The sequence below is a fragment of the Gasterosteus aculeatus genome, chromosome 6 (genome assembly GCF_964276395.1).
Source record: "Gasterosteus aculeatus chromosome 6, fGasAcu3.hap1.1, whole genome shotgun sequence".
Taxonomy (NCBI): Eukaryota; Metazoa; Chordata; class Actinopteri; order Perciformes; family Gasterosteidae; genus Gasterosteus; species Gasterosteus aculeatus.
Window position 1 is genome coordinate 419,043 of NC_135693.1, and position 20,289 is coordinate 439,331.

Below are 20,289 nucleotides of genomic sequence, written 5' to 3' on the forward strand. Positions count from 1 at the left end.
GCTAATGCAGCGTGGAGGAACAGTAGGCTATCGCTCGTCCTTACCTTCCATGGCCGTGTCCTTTTGGCCATGCCCGATGTTGATGCACAGTGCAGAAAACTTTGTTTTGTAATTGTCTGATAAAAGTGATGCTAGATGTTAAGGTACACACCTGGACTTCTAACCCGTCTGTTTTGAAGGACTTACTAGTCTTATCGGGACCGAATAAATCTGCGGATCAGAGCCCTTGTTGTGGACACGCCTATACCCCGTGTTCTCACTGAGTTGTTAAAGCTGCAGCAGTTGGCGAAATAGTTACAGGCAGGATAGAGTGACCCGTTTTCATTGTTAATCCTACATGTGTGCGTCCAGTAATATATACTAAAGATGTCTTAGTGACAGATCTGCGGTTTCGATGTCTTTTTTATTAACTAAGTTTGGGACAAAAATGTACATCTAGAAGAAAGTCCACTAGCTGAATGCTAATGAAATGCTAACGCTTGTTAAGCATCTACTGACTAGATTCGGGGATAGCCGCGGCTATGGCAACCCATAGTTAGCTGTAGAGAGTTTACTAATTTCTCCTGTTGGGTATTCGCAGTGTGCTGATATTTCTTTGTGAATGTGAATTATTTAAATAGTAGATACATGTATAATAAATGTCTTAAAACCCATTTGGTAATTACATTTATTCGAGTTGAAGTGTTGCCTGTAACTGTAATTTCAACAAATGTTAAATACAAATGGGGAAAAAGCTCCATACCTATGATCAAGCTTCATGGGATGTGTACAAAGGATTCATTAACATCAAAAGTGTTATTTTTCAAACCATATATTTACTACATATACCAACAGAAAATATGAAGATCATTCATTAATTACACAATGGCCATGACAAATTACCATTACACTACATGTGATGTTTTAAAATAAATTGTTGTATCTACAAACAAAAAAGAAAAAAAATGAGTATTGATTCAGTTTAGAGTTTGTTTTTTCACCTGTCCCTCCACAGAGGCACGGACTGCTGACTTCAAATCTTCATCTGCGTTTTGAACTATTAATGTGATATTACAAAAAAGTGTTTTTGTAAATTCACTGGACTGTGCAACAGGCTCCCCACTGTGTGGTCCAACAGACTTGGACCACACATTTAGCACTGGCTAAATTCAAGCTCTGTTAACCTTGATCACTGCTCTCCAAACTCACTGAAAGTGCTTCGGGGAATGTCAACTTTCTCTCTGCTGTTTTTGCTCTCTTCTCTCCGAGCTGCATGTAAAGAAAAAAAGTTTCATTTAAATAGGAAACTTGAGTTGGTAGTTTGAGTTCAAAACAAGTATTCCTGTTGTGACCCCACAGAACTGACACTTTTGCCACTGTACCATCGATCTCCCCGTGGAACACCGCCAATCCCTCCCCGTGGAACAGCCCCGTCCCCAACCCCCCCAGCGGAATACGGCAGACTTGAGCTAGAGGTGGGGAATATGTAGTGTATAAAATAAATACAAAAAACATCTTTACGGCAGCTAACCTGTCGCACAAACAACGGCCGTTTCCGGGGAAAGCCTGGCTCCGCCCACTCGGCGTGGCATTGCGCCGCCCGCCCCTTACTTGACGCGAGTTGTGCCAATGAGAGCCACTGAGTGCCATTGCGTGCCAGTGCCACAAGGAGGATCTCGGCCCTGCTGCTCTGTTCTCCACTCTGTTTTTTCTGCTTAAATAAATTGCCATTTTTGCCTCTCCGCACATAGGGTTAAGGAGCTGCCATTTTTCTTTTTCCGTTTTCTTGTAGGCAGCTCCCATAATAAAAACCCTTTCCGTAAACACGCTAAAAAGATTAAAAACCAGCGAGTCACTACACTCAAGTAAAAGCATGATAATTACATTACATGTCATTTGGCAGGTAGGGCGGCATGGTGGCGTGGTGGTTAGCACTGTTGCCTCACAGCAAGAAGGTCCTGGGTTCGATTCCACCCAGTGGCCTTTCTGTGTGGAGTCTGCATGTTCTCCCCGTGTCTGCGTGGGTTCTCTCCGGGTTCTCCGGCTTCCTCCCACAGTCCAAAGACATGCTCTGGGGATCAGATTAATTGGGGACTTTAAATTGCCCATAGTTGCGTGAATGTGAATGGTTGTGTGTCTCTGTCGCCCTGCGATTGGCTGGCGGACCAATCCAGGATGTACCCTGTCTATCGCCTGAAGTTGGCTGGGATGGACTCCAGCCCCCCCGCGACCCTGTGTGCAGGATAAGCGGTTTGACAATGGATGGATGGTCATTTAGCGGACGCACAATAAGTGCATTCAACCATAGGGTACAAACTCAGGAGAACAAGAAACAAGAAAGTGCAATTTCTTCAAATAAGCCAATTTACAATTTGCTATAGATGAGTGACGTTACAAGTACAATTTAAGTGCTACAATTTGTTAGTCTTTAGTCGAGGTAGAGTCTGAAGAGATGTGTCTTTAGTTTGCGGCGGAAGATGTGAAGGCTCTCTGCGGTCCTGGTGTCTTCAGAGAGCTCGTTCCACCATTTCGGCGCAAGGACAGCAAAGAGTCAAGATCTAGTCGAGTGTTTTGCTCTCAGTTAGGGAGGGACGAGTAGTTTTGCAGATGCAGAGCGGAGAGTGCGGGTTGGGATGTCGGGTTTGACCATGTCCTGGATGTAAGCTGGACCCGATCCATTCACAGCATGGTACGTGAGCACCAATGTTTTGAACTGGATGCGGGCGGCCACCGGTAGCCAGTGAAGAGAGCGGAGGAGTGGAGTAGTGTGGGAGAATTTCGGAAGGTTGAAGACCAGTCGAGCTGCTGCATTCTGAATGAGCTGCAGAGGTCGAATGGCGGGGCAGGGAGACCAGCCAGGAGGGAGTTGCAGTAGTCCAGGCGGGAGATGACAAGAGCCTGAATCCGTACCTGCGCTGCCATCTGAGTGAGAAGGGGACGTATTCTCCTGATGTGTAGAGCGTGTATCTACAGGATTGCGTTGTTGCGGTGATGTTGGGAGTCAGGGAGAGTTGGCTGTCGAGTGTGACGCCGTGGTTCTTAGCGGTCAAAGTGGGCGTTAGTACGGAGTTTCCAAAGTTGACGGTCAGGTCCTGGGTAAGCGAATCTTTTCCGGGAAAGAAGTAGTTCAGTCTTGTCGGGGTTGATTTTCAGATGGTGGGCGGACATCCACTGAGAGATGTCAGTTAGACAGGCAGAGATCCGAGCCGCCACCTGGGTGTCCGAGTGAGGGAAGGAGAGAATTAGTTGGGTGTCATTGGCATATCTGTGGTAAGAGAAGCCATGCGAGCGAATGACAGCGCCAAGAGAGTTGGTGTAAAGCGAAAACAGGAGGGGACCCAGCACGGAACCCTGAGGAACTCCAGTAGTAAGAGGACAAGGTTCCGACACAGATCCTCGCCAGGTTACCCGGTAGGTGCGGCCGTCGAGGTAGGACGAGAGAAGAGCTTGAGACACCAAGTTCCTGAAGGGAGGAAATAAGGATCTGGTGGTTGACCGTGTCAAATGCAGCAAAGAGGTCCAGAAGGATGAGGACAGAGGAGAGAGAGGCGGCTCTAGCAGTGTGGAGTTGCTCAGAGACAGCAAGGAGAGCAGTCTCTGTGGAGTGGCCTGCCTTGAAACCTGACAGGGGGGGGTTAAGGAGGTTGTTACAGTGGAGATAAGAGGAGAGTTGATTAAAGATGGCACGTTCAAGGGTTTTGGACAAAAAGGGAAGAAGAGAGACCGGTCTGTAGTTGTTTTCTTCAGAAGGGTTGAGGGTGGGTTTCTTCAGGAGAGGGTTGACTCTTGCCTCCTTCAGAGAATTGGGAAAACAGCCAGATAACAGAGCGTTGTTGATGAGACAGGTGAGGAACGGAAGAAGGTCAGGTGCGATAGATTGTAGAAGATGTGATGGAATGGGGTCAAGAGGGCAGGTGGTCGGACGGGCAGAGGTTACTAGGGTAAGAATTTGGTTAGGAGAGAGGGCGGTGAAAGAGGAAAGTGAGGGCGAAAGAGGTGAGGTCGGTGGGACGCGAGAAGTAGGAGGTGGGTTTGAGAAGGAGGAGCGTATGTCAGCTATTTTCTTGGTGAAGTAGTTGACAGTCTCCCGGAAGAAGGGTGGAGCGGGGAGGAGGGGTAGGGGGTTCAAGGAGATTGGAGAAGATCGAGAAGAGTTTTTTGGGGTTAGAGAATGAGGATTCGATTTTGGATTGGTAGAAAGAGCTTTTGGCAGCAGAGATAGAAGCAGAAAACGAGGAGAGGAGAGATTGAAATTCGAGCAGGTCCTCAGGTCGTTTATATTTACGCCATTTCCTTTCCGACGCTCGCATGGTGGCTCTCATGGCACGGACCGGTTGAGACAGCCACGGAGCCGGAGGGGATTTGCCAGTCCGTCGTGTCGTAAGAGGGCAGAGAGAGTCTAGAGAGGAGGAAAGAGTTGAGAGGAGAGTCTCTGCAGCAGCGTTTGGATGCAAGAGTGAGAAGGAGTCAGTTGAAGGGAGAGCTGATAGAACAGAGGATGCCAGCGAGGAGGGAGAGAATATTGCTAGTCACTGAGGGAGGTTTGTTAGTTATAGAGAGTGGAAGGGAGTGAGATGAAGAAGTGATCAGACACATGAAGTGGAGTTACAGAGAGGTTAGTGGTAGAGCAGTTTCTAGTAAAGATGTAGTCAAGGTGATTGCCGGCTTTGTGAGTAGGAGGAGAGGGACTGAGTGACAGAGCGAAGGAAGAAAGTAGGTGTAAGAGGTCAGGTGACTTCTGTCTGGATGTTGAAGTCACCCAGGAGGATGAGCGGAGGTCCATTTTCGGGGAAATTAGACAGGAGAATGTCCAGTTCTTCAAAGAAATGACCTAAGGAGCCTGGCGGACGGTAGAGGACAATGATGGTTAATTGTACCGGGTGAGTGATTGTTACAGCATGGAATTCAAAGGACAATGGGGTGGATGGTGGTAGAGGGTAGAGAGAAAAGCTCCATTTGGGTGAAATGAGTAGACCTGTGCCACCACCCCTACCAGTGGGCCTGGGAGTGTGGCTGAAGGAGAAGGCGGAGGAGAGAGCGGCTGGGGTGGATGTGTTCTCAGGTGTGATCCAGGTCTCGGTCAGAGCGAGGAAGTCGAGTGACTGCTGGATAGTGAAGCCGGAGATGAAGTCAGCCTTGCGAGTCGCTGACTGGCAGTTCCAGAGACCTCCTGTGACGAGGTGCTGGATGTGTGTGGAGCGGGAGGGATAGGAGAGAGAGGAGAGGTTACGATAGAGAGCAGATGTAGCCCGAGGCCTGTAGTATCTACGGGAAGAGATTCGAACAGGCACGGGTAAAGGGGTCAAACACATTATTAAAAATAGCAGAAGGCGCCGCATTCAGCCGCCCCGAAGACTCCACGAAAGACTCCTTTGTCTTTGTTCTGCTCGTCTTGACTCCTTTGTCTTTGTTCTGCTCGTCTTGACTCCACGAAAGACTCCTTTGTCTTTGTTCTGCTCGTCTTGACTCCACAAAAGACTCGTCTTTGTTCTGCTCGTCTTGACTCCACAAAAGACTCGTCTTTGTTCTGCTCGTCTTGACTCCTTTGTATTTGTTCTGCTCGTCTTGACTCCACGAAAGACTCCTTGTCTTTGTTCTGCTCGTCTTCGTGCTGCGAGGATAAGCTAACGCTTCCCACGATTTCTAGTTAAATACTCCCTCGTTAGTGGAAGTCGGCTGCGGCTGCGCTGGCCGCTCCCCCGTCGTTTAGGAGACAAAAGGTCAATTGGCCTCGACAGAAACTCCTCAAAATGCAAAGCACCAATAGCTTGACACCCTAATCAGTGAACAAACACCATGTGGTGTTTTGACAAAATGAGAGTTTAAGGATACAAGTCTTATTTGCTTCAGAAAACAAGGCAAAACAGACTTAGATCAGGTCAAAACCTAGCAGAGTTAGGAGGGCACACTGGCAGTTAACTTAATAGTAGAATCTAGAACACAAACTGGCACTAAAAAGACTGAAAGAGCTTGAGCAAACTAGCAACCAAGATAACTTCAAACAAAGAGAACTGGTCGTGAGACGACAAAAACTAAAGCAAATCAGCAATCAAATTAACTTAAGACACTAGAATCAACAGCACTTTTAGCAGACTAGCTTGGTTTAAAGAAAGAGATACTTAGTCCGATTTCAGGTGGCCTTGTAGAAGAGATGCACACAGTTTAAAAAAAAAAAGATATATTAAGTGCACTAACGAACAAGTAACAAAGTGACGAATTACAGTTAAAGTGACATGTGCAGTGTGAAGGGGAGTGACATAGTCAGTGGGGGACCGGGCTCTGTTGATGAGCCCGACTGCCGACTGGAAGAAACTGTTCGTGTGGCGGGAGGTCCTAGTCCTGATGGACCTCAGCCTCCTTCCAGATGAAAGGGGAACAAACAGGTTTTGTCCGGGGTGAGAGGGGTCGGCTACCATCTTTTTAGCTGCTTCAGAGACCTGAAAGCGAACAAGTCCTGCAGGGACGGCAGATTGCAGCCAATGACCCGCTGCAGCCTGCCCTTGTCCTTGGCTGTGGCTGCAGCGTACCAGACGGTGATGGAGGAGAGGAGGATGGACTCCATGATGGCCGTGTAGAAGTGGATCATCATCGTCTTTGGCAGGTTGAGTTTCTTCAGCTGCCTCAGGAAGAACAACCTCTGCTGAGCCTTCTTGGTGATGGAGCTGGTGTTCAGCCCCCACTTGAGGTCCTGGGTGATGATGGAGCCCAGGAAACGGAAGGAGCCCACAATAGTGACGGGGGAGTCACACAGGGTGATGGGGGAGGGTGGGGCTCTGTTCCGCCGGAAATCCACAACCATCTCCACTGTCTTTAGAGCATTAAGCTCCAGGTTGTTCTGACTGCACCACGACACCAGATGGTCAGACTCCACCTGTAGGCGGACTCATCCCCACCAGAGATCAGTCTAATTAAGGTGGTGTCATCTGCAAACTTCAGGAGCTTGACGGACTGGTGACTGGAGGTGCAGCTGTTGGTGTACAGGGAGAAGAGCAGAGGGGAAAGAACGCAGCCTTGGGGGGAACCGGTGCTGATGGTCCGAGAGGCTGAGACATGTTTCCCCAGCTTTACGTGCTGCTTCCTATCAGACAGGAAGTCTGTGATCCACTTGCAGGTGGAGTCGGGCACGTGCAGCTGGGAGAATTTGTCCTGCAGCAGAGTCGGGATGATGGTGTTGAAGGCAGAGCTGAAGTCCACAAACAGGATCCTGGCGTAGGTTCCTGGGGAGTCCAGATGCTGGAGGATGTAGTGGAGGGCCATGTTGACAGCATCGTCCACAGACCTGTTGGCTCTGTAGGCGAACTGCAGGGGGTCCAGGAGGGACTTCAGGTGGGTCAGGACTAGCCGTTCAAAAGACCTCATGACTACAGAGGTCAGGGCGACGGGCCTGTAGTCATTGAGTCCTGTGATCCTGGGCTTCTTGGGAACAGGGATGATGGTGGAGGCCTTGAAGCAGGCTAGTACGTGGCATGTCTCCAGGGAGGTGTTGAAGATGTCAGTGAACACCGGAGACAGCTGGTCAGCACAATGTTTCAGGGTGTGAGGGGAAACTGAGTCCGGGCCGGCTGCCTTACGGGGATCTTGTCTTTTAACGAGCCGGTTAACGTCTCTCTCCAGAATAGAGAGGGTCGTTGCTGGTGGGGGCGGGGAAGGTGATATAGATGAAGAGGCGTGAGCACCTGATGGGCTGGGGGAGGGAGGGGAGGGGGACTGCAGCAGGTTGGTGGAGCTGTGGGGGATGGGATCAGGACATTGTCTTTCGAATCTGCAGTAGAACTCATTCAGCTCGTCTGCCAGGCGGAGGTCATTCATGGAGTGGGGGGTGTTTGGCTTGTAGTTAGTAAGGTGTTTGAGGCCTCTCCAAACCGAAGAGTCACTTGCTGAGAACTGTTGTTGGAGTTTCTCAGAGTACAGTCGTTTAGCATCTCTCACCGCCTTGCTAAACTTGTATTGTACAATATTGTAAAACCACTGTAATTCTGCAAATGTAATACAATCATAACTGTACATTGGTATTATTCTATTTGATGTAATGTAATCAACTGGAATGCATGCATGTAATACTTGTGTAACCGGGGCGGCCGTTCGCCTGGTCACAAGGGTGACAACGTCACTTTGGGACTCTCACCCACAGAATATCAGTTGTAATGAAAAAGAAAGGGAGCAGAGAGGTGAAGTTCCAGTTTTGTAACAATGTTTTTTTTTATTTACAAGTAGGTTTAATATTTAAAAGAAAAGGAATAATCAATCCAGAAACATTGGTCGGTTTTATGGCAAAATATAATCTATGCTTTGAAAAAGGATTACTATACTGGGGTACCCTACCAGTACAAGGTGACTACTTGAGGCCCACCGGGGCGGGGGAGTGAAAGGGGACAAGGGGGCCACCACCAGGTCAAAGGAAAGAAAACACAGCAAATCAAAAAGAATTAAAACACAGCAAACAAACAAAATAAACTGAAAGGGCCTTCCACCTCGTGAGCCACCCCCTGTAGGCCTACTATATGCCCACCTGCACTGGCATTAAAGGGACCCCCAGTATAGGGCGCAGTAATGGTTGTTTATGTAGGACAAAACAAAGACACTAACCCAGAAAGAAAACAAATTAGCAATTCATAATCAAAGATACTATATAAACCGGGTAGCCATAATCTATTTTAAATCAAAGGCAAAAACAGCAGTGACCAGGCTCAGCGTTGCACCACCTGATCATTTCCTGTATAAAAGAAAGAAAAGGTAAATAACGCCAATAAACATTTCACTGCTAAAAAGCATATTAAAACATGAAACAGAAAACCCCTGACATACCTCTAGATTCCGCTCAAACCCATCCGCACGTGGCGAGTGCTGTGCCTATGCCGTGGGAGACCTACAGCAAGCCCCCCTCTAGCTCTAGTGGGGCAAAAGCTCCCATTTAAAGAGCACCTGGTCACACCTGTTAGGCATCACCAATTAAGGTGGTGTGGCCAAACAGGCAGGGGGGGGGAGGGGAGAGCTCTACCCATCACAATCGCACAACAACTTATATTGACTAAGGGCCATTCGAAATCCGAGTTACATTGAACTCACCAGAAGACCACTCCCAGAGGTGTGGACACTGACTTTCACACCTTTTAAGCATTGTTATAAATACCTGTAGGAACCATTGTTCTCGAGTTCGCTGGTGGAGACGACAGACGGGCACTAGGGATGGTCAAAGGACTGACCTGGGGCCTGTTGGTCGCTGAGACCAGCGACTCCTCAGCTGAGATGGCACAACGCCATCTCTTTTATTAAATGCATTTGATTTTAACCTTTAATCTGCGATGACCTCTGTCCATTTGGCGTTTCTTCATTTTAGAATACAACACTACCAATAGACTTGTAATGTTGCTCAGTGTCTTCCTCCAACGCTTCCTTGAGGACTGCAGAAAATTAGTATGAAATTACCAACCCTCTAAGGACACTATTGTGTCTGTAGTTGACTTTTGGAAAGACATCATAAACTACCCATCTCCATATTATGAATACAATTTATAGTCTCTGAAATGCATTTATATAATTTATTTTAATACATGTCCCTGGGCTACGTTTTCTGACAAACAAAAAGTAAAGAATTTTTATTTAAGTGGTTGCCAGATTGGTGTTTTCCTTGAATTATTGAGATAAGAATGGTATATATTTGGGTTTATTATCTTATCCATTAAAGTCTGTCCAAACAAGTTCATTAAACGTGTGTGTGAACCATTCAGTTAGAATTGAATTAAAGTTAAGTGATTTGAAAGTTCACACTTTAAATACCGAAAGTCATATTTACATTAGTATGCAGATTTGATTGGCTCAAATTAGACATTATTTTCACTTTTTGGTTGAGTAAAAATCATTATTAAGTGCTTAAAAAACAAGGTGTACATATTAGATTTAAATAGAATTCCATTGAAGTGATAAAGTCAATGATACATAGCCTATTAAAAGCAAGCTGTGAATTTGCTGTAAGTTTTAAGAAACGATCGTTTCTAACGTAATCTAGGGTGCCTAGGGATAATTTGAGGCTGCAATATTTAAATTAACTTCCATACCTGGCAACCCGTCAACAGGGTCGTAATCATGGCCGACTGTAGCCCGACAGACAATGCAAGGTAATCGCTAAGTCTAACAATAATAATGTATATATTAGCTTTGTTCATTCTAATTGACATCATAATGGTCACAATGACAATTACATAATCAATTTATTTATTCTCCAACTCCTCGTTTGTTTGTTTGTCATGTCAGGCTGGCTTAACAATAATGGCCGCTACCCTCCCCGAACAGAACAATCCGTTGTACTTTTGACAATAAGAAAACACATTTATCTTATGTTCAAGTAGTTACTTCAATATGGTTATGTTGAAACTGTGACAAGTTGTATTATCATTTGTCAACATTTCTATTTAACCGTCCCCTTCACTGTATCCACTGACTTTTGAGTTGGTGACTTTGCATCTAAAACGATTGAAAAATAGAAGGTGAGAATGGTTAAAAAAGAGATGCCTAAGTATAATTTGTGAAAGCAGACAAACTGAAAGAACAAAAGTAAAACAAAGTATACATAATGTGAAAATAGCCAGGCAGATATTTCACTAAAGGCTATCTAATTGAAGCCCCAGATTTTACAGTGGGTGGGGGAAGGGTGTTGATGAAGCAACCTACAGTGTTTGTTTTTTTCACAGGTTCACATCAGGCCTTTTCTGACGTTGCGGGTTCTGAGTGTGTGTTCTGCCAACAAAAGAACCTCGCAAATAAGAATCGCCTCTCATTAGATGCAATTTTTGACAATCACGGTATGTAATAGTTATAGAATTTATTTTATTTAGAGATTGTAATGCATTTTAGCAATTCATGTTATTTGTCTTTCAGAAAAATTTGTGGTGGGAAACAAGCAGCCATTGTCAATTTTGTAAATGTATAATTTTTACACATTCAGGGACCTTCATGAGGCATTTAAAAGGAAGACATAGTAAGTATTGATGCGGCACTTGAATTAATCCATAATGTGATCCACTCGTATGTGTGTCCGTGTGTTTGGGAAAGGTGGGGCAATTGTTTTTACTGTTTAGGTAAAAATATGTACCGGATAAATAGTAGGCACAAACATATCACAATTAAAGTTATATAACAAAAATCATCTTTTCCTCCTAATGCTATACAATACACACATGTAAAGGAATCTTTTTTGCACCGACACCCATTCATTTGTCAGTGAGCCACAGAGACCCCACATACATGCGGTAAATAATAGTGGTTATTAATTAGGATGGTTGTGATTTGCACTGGTATGGGTCACCCCATAATACTCTCTTTAGGGTGCATGACCATTATAATTATCTAATGCCAGTGCTGTATTTCAACGATTTCTATCTCCTGTAGGTATTGAATCAGCCAAAAAGCAAAGTAATGTGTTATTTTTATTACTTTATACCTACATTCATTTCTGATCAAAAATCTTAAAGTAGTATTTCAGTTAGTCTTACAGATGTGTATGACATATTGTAAAAATAAATAATTGCCGTTCTATAAACGGCTGCATGTCTTGGCAGGTGGCACAAACAGACTAAACATCTGTTGGCAGCATGTACTGCTAGGATATGCTATCCCTATTTGTTATTACACATTAGAGTGAAAACATCCATTACGATGCTTTAAAAATAGTTGGATAGAAAACATTCAGATTTAAAGGCATTAGTCAAGGATTATGTTTATATTGACAGCTGTGATAATATATCTTGTTTTTGTCTTTGCAGAGAAGCCAAGCTCTTAAACGAAAAGCCATCCCAGATGACTCCATAAATTATGCAAATAGTTCTGCCTGTCCACATTGCACATTTTCCCCGTTCTATAAGAATTTCTGTTTATGGGCTCAGTTCCAACCTGTTTATACCTTTTTGTTTTTTTGTAGTTTTATGTTTTCCTCCTCAGTTTTTTGAGTCAAATAAAGACTGCCTTTTCTACTGCCAAGGCAGTAGCCTTGGAAAACCAAGACACCCGCCTCACCCGCTAGGAGGAATTCCAGACATCCCTGGCTTCCCACATCAGCCAACTTACCTCACAAGTTCAATCTCTTCACGCCCATCTCCTCCAGAACAGCACGGCCCCCGAGGCACCGACGGCTGCGGCGCTCCGGCTCCGACAACCGCATCGTGGGGGTTGCAGGAAGGTTGGCCCCCCAGAGAAGTTTACGGGGGAACAGGGACTGTGTAAAGCCTTTCTCATTGACGGTTCCATCCATTTCGAACTAACTCCTCATGCTTTTCCCACGGAAAGGTCCAAGATTGCATTCATGATGACCCACCTGACCGGGAGAGCCAAGGCATGGGCCTCGGCGGAGTGGGCTCGTGACTCTCCACTCTGCTTCTCCTCCACAGACTTTATATCCACCTTGCAGAGGGTCTTTGACCCAGTGTCAATGGACCGCAAAAAGGCTCAGGAGCTGAGTGGGTTGAGGCTCTGTTTGTGACTAAGTCATCCGGTTTCGCACCCTGGCTGTGGAGAGTGGGTGGAACTCCACAGCATTAAATGATGTGTTCCTGAAGGGGCTAGCGGCCCCCATTCAGGACCTCCTCATTCTTTTGGATCTACCTGCAGATTTAGACGCTCGCTATCCAGACAGATAACTCGGGCGACAGCGGAGCGGCGGCTCCGCGACAACTCCGGAGCGCACCCCAGCACCGGGCGGGCCGGCTCCCCACTGTTCTCCGCCAAAACCCCGCTGGTCTTCTGCCACGGACGAAGAGGAAGACCCCATGCAGCTGGGAAGGGCCCGGCTAGAGCAAAGGCGACAAGGAGGCCGTTGCTTCTATTGCGGGGACAGTGGTCACCGCATCGTGGCCTGCCCAGCCAAGAGGCCCATAGGGGCCAGGCAGTCCGCTGCTCCCAGCTCCACTACACAAACTCTCACGGCCGTCAAGGTAATGCACCACACCACCACTGAGCACAACGCACTCTTAGACTCCGGGGCTGATGAGAGCCTGATCGACTGAACACTTGGTAAAGCTTATCCAGGCCAAGGCCCTGAACGGGGAAGAACTGTTCACCATCTCTCACGTCACTGAACCCCTCAAGCTAATTTGAGAATTTATAAGCTCAACGATTATAAAGAAACCATCCGTTTTTATTTATTCAAGTCACCGTCTCAGGCTCTGGTTTTGGGGCTGCCATGGCTGTTTCGTCACAATCCCCACGTAAACTGGAGAATGGGAGAGATTACAGGATGGGGGGGAGGACTGTCTTGACCTCTCGATTCCAGGAAAACGAAGGGCTGTGTTTAACCAGAGTACCCAGACCTGAACACAGTGCCCTACTGTTATCACCATCTTCGGGAGGTTTTTAGCAAGACCAAGGCCATGTCCCTACCCCCACATTGACCATACCACTGCTCTATAGAGCTGTTACCAGGCTCCAGTATTCCCAAACGGCGCCTATACTCCGTTTCGGGGCCAGAGAAGGAGGCCATGCGGGAATACATTCACACCTCTCTGGAAGCAGGGTTGATCCGCTACTCGTAGTCTCCAGCAGGTACCGGCTTTTTCTTTGTGGGGAAGAAGGACGGGTCCCTAAGACCATGCATAGACTACAGCCCACATAACGACATCATGATAAAAAAACGTTACCCTCTACCTCTCATGTCCTCGGTGTTTGATCAGCTCCCAGCTGGCCAAGGTTTTCACTAAGATAGACCTCCATAATGCCTATCATTTGACCAGAATAAAAGGAGGGTGATGAGTGGAAGACGGGGTTCAATACCCCAATAAGTGGACATTAGGAGTATCTGGTCATACCTTTTTGGGCTGACAAACGCGCCAGCAGTTTTCCAGGACATGATTAATGATGTCCTAAGGCAGAGGTCTTCAACAGGGGGTCCGTGGAGGTACTGCAGGAGGGTCGCAAAATTTTTGGTTGATAAGACCATTTTTTTTCTACAAATTGAAATGTCTTCAGAATTGTATTTTATTGTCTTCTTTATTGTTACACATTAACATAAATCCAACATATTGTAGCGAACGGATAAATTAGTGGAGAAGACATTATCTTTCAGTCCGCAAAACACACATCCAGCTTCCCACAGCAGCTCTCTCAAGCTGGGCACCGGTTCATTCACAGCACCTTTCATGCTGATACACCAGCCAATCAGATCGCGTTTATGCGCAAAGCTCAAAAATAAAAGATGGCGGACGAAACTCTGTAGAATAGGGGGTCCCTGCTCCATCTCGCCATCAGTTTGGGGGCCCTTGGCCTGAAAAATGCTGAAGACCCCTGTCCTAAAGGTATTTTTTAGACCACTTTGTGTACGTGTATTTGGATGAAATTAGCGCTGTGGCAGAGTGGCCCACACCTGATAGCCGTAAAAAGGTTCCCGAAAAAGGTTCGGTTTTGCTAACTTTTACAGACGGTTCATCAGAGGCTTTAGCGCAATAGCTGTTCCTCTCCATACTCTTACCTCCGCAAAAGGTGCCGTTCCGGTGGACTCCGGAGGCGGAGACAGCCTTCGAGACCCTCAAGCGTCGTTTCACCTTGGCCCCCATCCTCATCATGCCAGATCCCCAGCGACAGTTCGTGGTCGAGGTAGACGCCTCCAACGAAGGGGTCGGGGCGGTCCTCTCCCAGCGGTCTGAGCAGGATAGCAAGATGCACCCCTGCGCCTTCTTATCACGGCGGCTGTCCAAGGCTGAACGGAACTATGACGTCGGTAACAGAGAGCTTCTGGCGGTAAAGGTCGCCCTCGAGGAGTGGAGACACTGGCTTGAGGAGGCTAACCAGCCATTCATTGTCTGGATCATAAAAGCCAAAAGACTAAATTCGCGCCAGGCGGGCTCTTTTTTTAACCGGTATTCTTTTTCCCTTTCTTACAGGCCGGGGTCCCACAACGTCAAACCTGACGCCCTGCCCCGTCTCCCGCCCCCGAGCGTGTTGCCCAAGAGCCCGAGACTATCCTTCCACTAACCTGTGTGGTTGGAGCTGTGACTTGGCAGATAGCCTGCTTTACCTCATCTTCTAACTGTGAGGTTCCACCACCTAGTGGGTGCCCTGCGAACCGTCTGTTTGTCCCGGTTGCGTTGCGCCCGCGGTGATCCACAGGGCCCACACCTCACTGCTTTCCTGCCATCCGGGAGTTAGGCAAACGATGTTAGTCATTGTTAGTCATTGCCCGGAGATTCTGGTGGCCAGCCATGGTGCGGGAGGTCCGGGAGTACGTTGAGGCATGTTCGGTCTGCGCCCGAAATAAGTCCTCCTCCAGGCCACGCATGGGCCTCATACAGCCTCTACCTATTCCCTCCAGACCGTGGTCAGACATCTCCATGGACTTCGTCACGGGGCTCCCGGTCTCCAAAGGTAGCACCACGGTTCTCAAAGTTGTGGACAGGATCCACGGCTTTCCTAAGGACATAGTTTCTGACCGGGTGCCCCAATTTGTCTCCCTGACCTCAGGATACCACCCGGAGGCTAACGGCCAGACCGAACGCCTCAACCACCAGCTGGAAACCGCCCTCCGGTGCCTGGTGGCCCAGAATCCCTCAACATGGAGCAAGTACCTGGTCTGGGTCGAGTATGCCCACAACGCACTGCCTACCTCAGCCACAGGTTTCACGCCTTTTGGTTACCTGGCCCCCATGTTCACGGACAACGAGCCTGTGCCCTTGGCCCATACCATGGTCCGTCGCTGGCGCCACATCTGGGCAGCAGCCCGGCAGGTGTTAATTCGCCAGGGGGATATAGTGAAGAAGGCCGCGGACCGCAAGAGGCGACCCGCCCCCTCCTACCGGCCGGGTCACAGGGTGTGGCTGTCGGCTAGGGACCTACACCTCAAGGTTCCTTCCAGGAAACTGGCACCGTGGGTTCGTGGGTCCTTAACCCGTCGGGGTCATTGGCCCGGCGGCCGTTCGCCTTAGTCTGCCTCGATCCCTCCGAGTCCACCCTACCTTCCACGTGAGCCAAGTCAAGCCGGCAAAGGAGAGCCCGATGGTTCAGACGGCGGTCCAGTCTACAAAGTGAAGCAGCTGTTGGGAGTACGCAATCTGGGCCGAGGTAGACAATACCTGGTGGACTGGGAAGGACACGGGCCGGAGGAGAGACAGTGGGTGCCGTCTCGGTTCATTGTAGACCCTAGCCTTATAAGAGATTACCATAGGGACCACCCTGAACGACCTGGGCCGTCAGGAGTCGGCCCTAAAAGGGGGCGTGTCACAGCCTGGTGAGATCAAGTTGGGGTTTTCTCGTCTTCGTGCCTTGTCATTTCCTGTTTTATTTTGAAAGATTAACCCCTCTCTCCTTTCAGGTCACTTGCCCCTCATGTGTCACCAGTCGAATCGTCTCCCCTGAGCCCTGATTGTGTCCACCGGTTTCCCATTACCCTCACGTGTCTTATAGTCTGTTTCCCTTTCCCTGGTGCAGGAGTGTACCGACCATTCTGCAACCTGAGCCTGTCGCCTTTAAGTCTGTGTTCCTCTGCCTGCCTGGTTCGGTCTTGCTTTTCCCCGTTCTATAAAAATTTCAGGTTCTGGACTCAGTTCCTCCAACCTGTTTATACCTTTTGTGTTTTTTTGTAGTTTTATGTTGTTTTCCTCCTCATGGAGTGATTGAGTTTTGTGTTTTTGAGCCAAATAAAGACTGCCTTTTTCTGTTAATTCTGCTCATGAGTCCTCTCTTTAAACAGGGGCCTGACACATAACAAACCGAATCTACGTCACCGCAAAGTACGACCATAGTCCGTTTTTTCCAATTCATGTCATCAAATCCACACAGCCACAACTCGATTGTGAGGTGGAGAAGTGCGATTGCCTGGTCATCAGGCAATCCTGGAAAGGAAGCGTGCTAGGCCGTATGTCAAACCAGCAGTCCTGCAAACTACTTCACTGCAGGACACTGTTAGTAAAGGCCTAATGGCATCTGAGTGGGGTGACAAATGTGAACAACTCAACATTGCTGCCACCAATGACGGAGTTGATAGTGTGTTAATCTATCTTCTTTGAAGATGAGATACTCGAAACGGTGGTATTTCTTTTCGGTGTTTACGAATGAAACAGACAACTGGTGTCACTTGATTCAGTGGGAGGACAGTGGAACTGTCAGTGTCGGGGAACTGGTCGATCGCACCGCTGCATCCACCGTATGATGGGAATGTGGTGGATTTTCCAGGCACACTGGCATCCTCGGACATTCAAATGAAGGACATTGCTGACTTGGAAACTCACATGTCGGAAAGCAGCATCGCATGTGAGCCACCCAACCTCAACACACAAAAAATCTGTGTAATGACTGAGAACCTGGCAACAAAAAAGCGGATCCCATGTCTGCAAGACTTGCCTGTGAAGCGGAGGAACAGCCACCACAATGTTTTGTGCCTTCTGAAAGTACCTGCCCCTACTGTCCAGGCCCCACACCTCCAGCACTGAATCCTTTAAAGATTATCACCACTCAGGCAATGGTGTACGGCAGGGGTCTTCAACGTTTTTCAGTCCAAGGACCCCCAGACTGATGGCGAGATGCAGCAGGGACCCCCTGTTCTACGGAGTTTGGTCCTCAATCTTTGAGCTTGGCCCTCTTTAGACGTGAGCATGAATGGATCCGATTGTGCTGCTGTGGGACTGAAAGACAACGTCTCCATCAATTTATCCGTTTCTACAATATGTTGGATTCGTGTTAATGTGTATTTAAAGACAATAAATACAATTCTGATTCTGAAGACATTTAAATTTGTGGAAAGAAAATTGGTTGACTTTTCTTTTTTTTTTAAATAATAAAAAATTCGCGGACCCCTGTTGAAAGGCCTCTAGTGTACGGGATAAGCTATGTCCATAAAGGTAAATCATCAATTCTTTCTTACATGGATGTAAGACTGCTAAAGAAAGCTTTGTGTATGGATAAATCAACTTTTAATTTTCTTAATAGGTGTCTCAGTTGCAGGGCGGCACGGTGGTGTGGTGGTTGGCACTGTTGCCTCACAGCAAGAAGGTCCTGGGTTCGATTCCGCCCAGTGGCCTTTCTGTGTGGAGTCTGCATGTTCTCCGTGGGTTCTCTCCGGGTTCTCCGGCTTCCTCCCACAGTCCAAAGACATGCTCTGGGGATCAGGTTAATTGGGGACTTTAAATTGCCCGTGAATGTGAGTGTGATGTGAGTTGTATGTCTCTGTGTTGGCGACCAATCCAGGATGTACCCTGTCTATCGCCGGAAGTTGGCTGTGTGCAGGATAAGCGGTTTGACAATAGATGGATGGAAGGATGGATAGATGGATGGAAAAAAGATTGCCCAACATGTGCTAACGTGAAATTACAGGATTATTCCAGATTGCACTTCAATCAAACACAACAGTGTCTTTCATGAAAAGGTTAAGCATATTAAATCATGTACTAATGGATATTTGTTTACTATCCTTAGATGTCGTAAGAGTATTTTAGCTTTGTTATTGTCAGGGTTGTGTGGGGAGGCAGGAGCCTTTAAACAAAAGAGACTTTAATAGTCAAAACTCCAACAAAGTAAAAAGGCAAAAACACACACACACACACACACACACACACACGGGTGGTGCCGGTGATTGGACACAGGTGGAAAAAATCCGACAATCATGACAGGACAAGGCAGGAAGTGAAGTTACCCAGGGAGACAAGAAGCAGAAAACTACAAACTAAGACAGGAAATAAAACTACACCGTGACAGTTATATCTCCCTACTAAAATTAAAATTATACAATTTGATAATCAAACATAAAAGAGGCGTAGAAAACGTGATCGCCGATGCCTTGTCTAGAGTTGCCTCTGGCGGCGTGTGAGTACGATCGTTTGAACAACTATATGCTGAGTAGTTTTTTTTACATATAGTTGGTTCTTAAGGGGGGAGGTGTTACGTTCCCCGTGCACTGCAGGAGTGTTGTTTATTGTTTGATTACACTTTGATTGGTTTCCTGTGAATTGCCCCTCCTCTAGGTCGCTGTGACTGGCGGATCGGTCGTCAGTGGGGCGGAGGACGAGGGCCAATCAGGAGACGGAGCCGCTGCTTAAGAGGGACGGCGGGCTCATTCTCTGGAACCCCTCTCAGTATTGCTGACGCTCAGGGCCGCCGATTGTGGGCTGCTCTCCGGCACCCAGATTGTTGTGCATTTCAGACTGTTTTGGATAAGTGTTTTCGTGTCATCAGCGGCATCAGCTGCAAAACCGCGCCGGGGGGAAGAACGGTAGGTTAGTATATCGCGATATACATCCTGCCCGTAGTTGTCCTGTGTATAGACACCCTAGGGTAGAGGTGAGCGCCACCCCCTGTATTTTTGTTATTAGATAGGAGGTGTAGGCGCCGAGTGCGCGAAGACTCCGTTTTTCTTTCGACCTTTTTCTTTGGATAGGGGTAGGTCGAGGTAGGGGTGTTTTGGTTATACTTGGTTCTCTCAGTTGGCGCCGCCTACGTTCTTTCCCCAATGTATTCAGGTAGGGGTGCTTATCCCCCTCTTTTCGACTGGGTCCGGGGAGAACAATAAAACCCCAGTTTTTTTTCTTTTACAACGTGCCTGCCTTGTCTCCTTTCATTTACCTCTCCCCCGTGATACATCGACAAATTTTAGTGTTACGGCTGTCCCTAGACCGCCAGTGATCGTAACATGCTAGTATGATCATAAACATACATGCACAAAAGGTGCAGAAAAACATAGAAGTGTTTGTTCCACTTCTTCCCAATGTACAGAGAATTGAAACACACAAACAAGGACACAATTCAAACCTGAAAAACAATAGTTTTATTCATATAGGAATACATGTATTTATTAGATGATTTATTAGTTCAACTTTTCATTATCATGTCAACCCACAGAGACCGGGCCAAAATATACTGGTAGGCTATTCGATACATTTGCACTATAGGTTTTCAACAGCAGAGGTCATCATAGAGTTTGTGATGCATTGAATGAATGAACCTTTCTCCGATACAATTGGCTGGAAAGCTTCACTGGCTCAGAAAGCTTCACTTTGCCATCACTAGCGGGAAGACGACGGGACCCAGGAGGGAGAAGCAGACGATGGGGACGCAGGTAGGCCGATAGCGAACTATCCTATTACTATTATTCTGGTAGGGGAGCAATGCATCGGTGTGAGTCCTTACTCAGAAACAAGACTAGACAATGTGACTGTGAGGAAGGTGCTTTTGTACTGACTGAGCTGATGAGGTAATGACGTGAAGGTGCTGGTGATTAGAACTCAGGTGATCTGTGTGATTGTGTGGTGGTGGAGCCTGGTTGGTCCCTGACACATATCAGGTTTGGACCAAATTGTTAAAGTGATATATATTATAATTCTGTAATTTTTTTAAAAACTGACA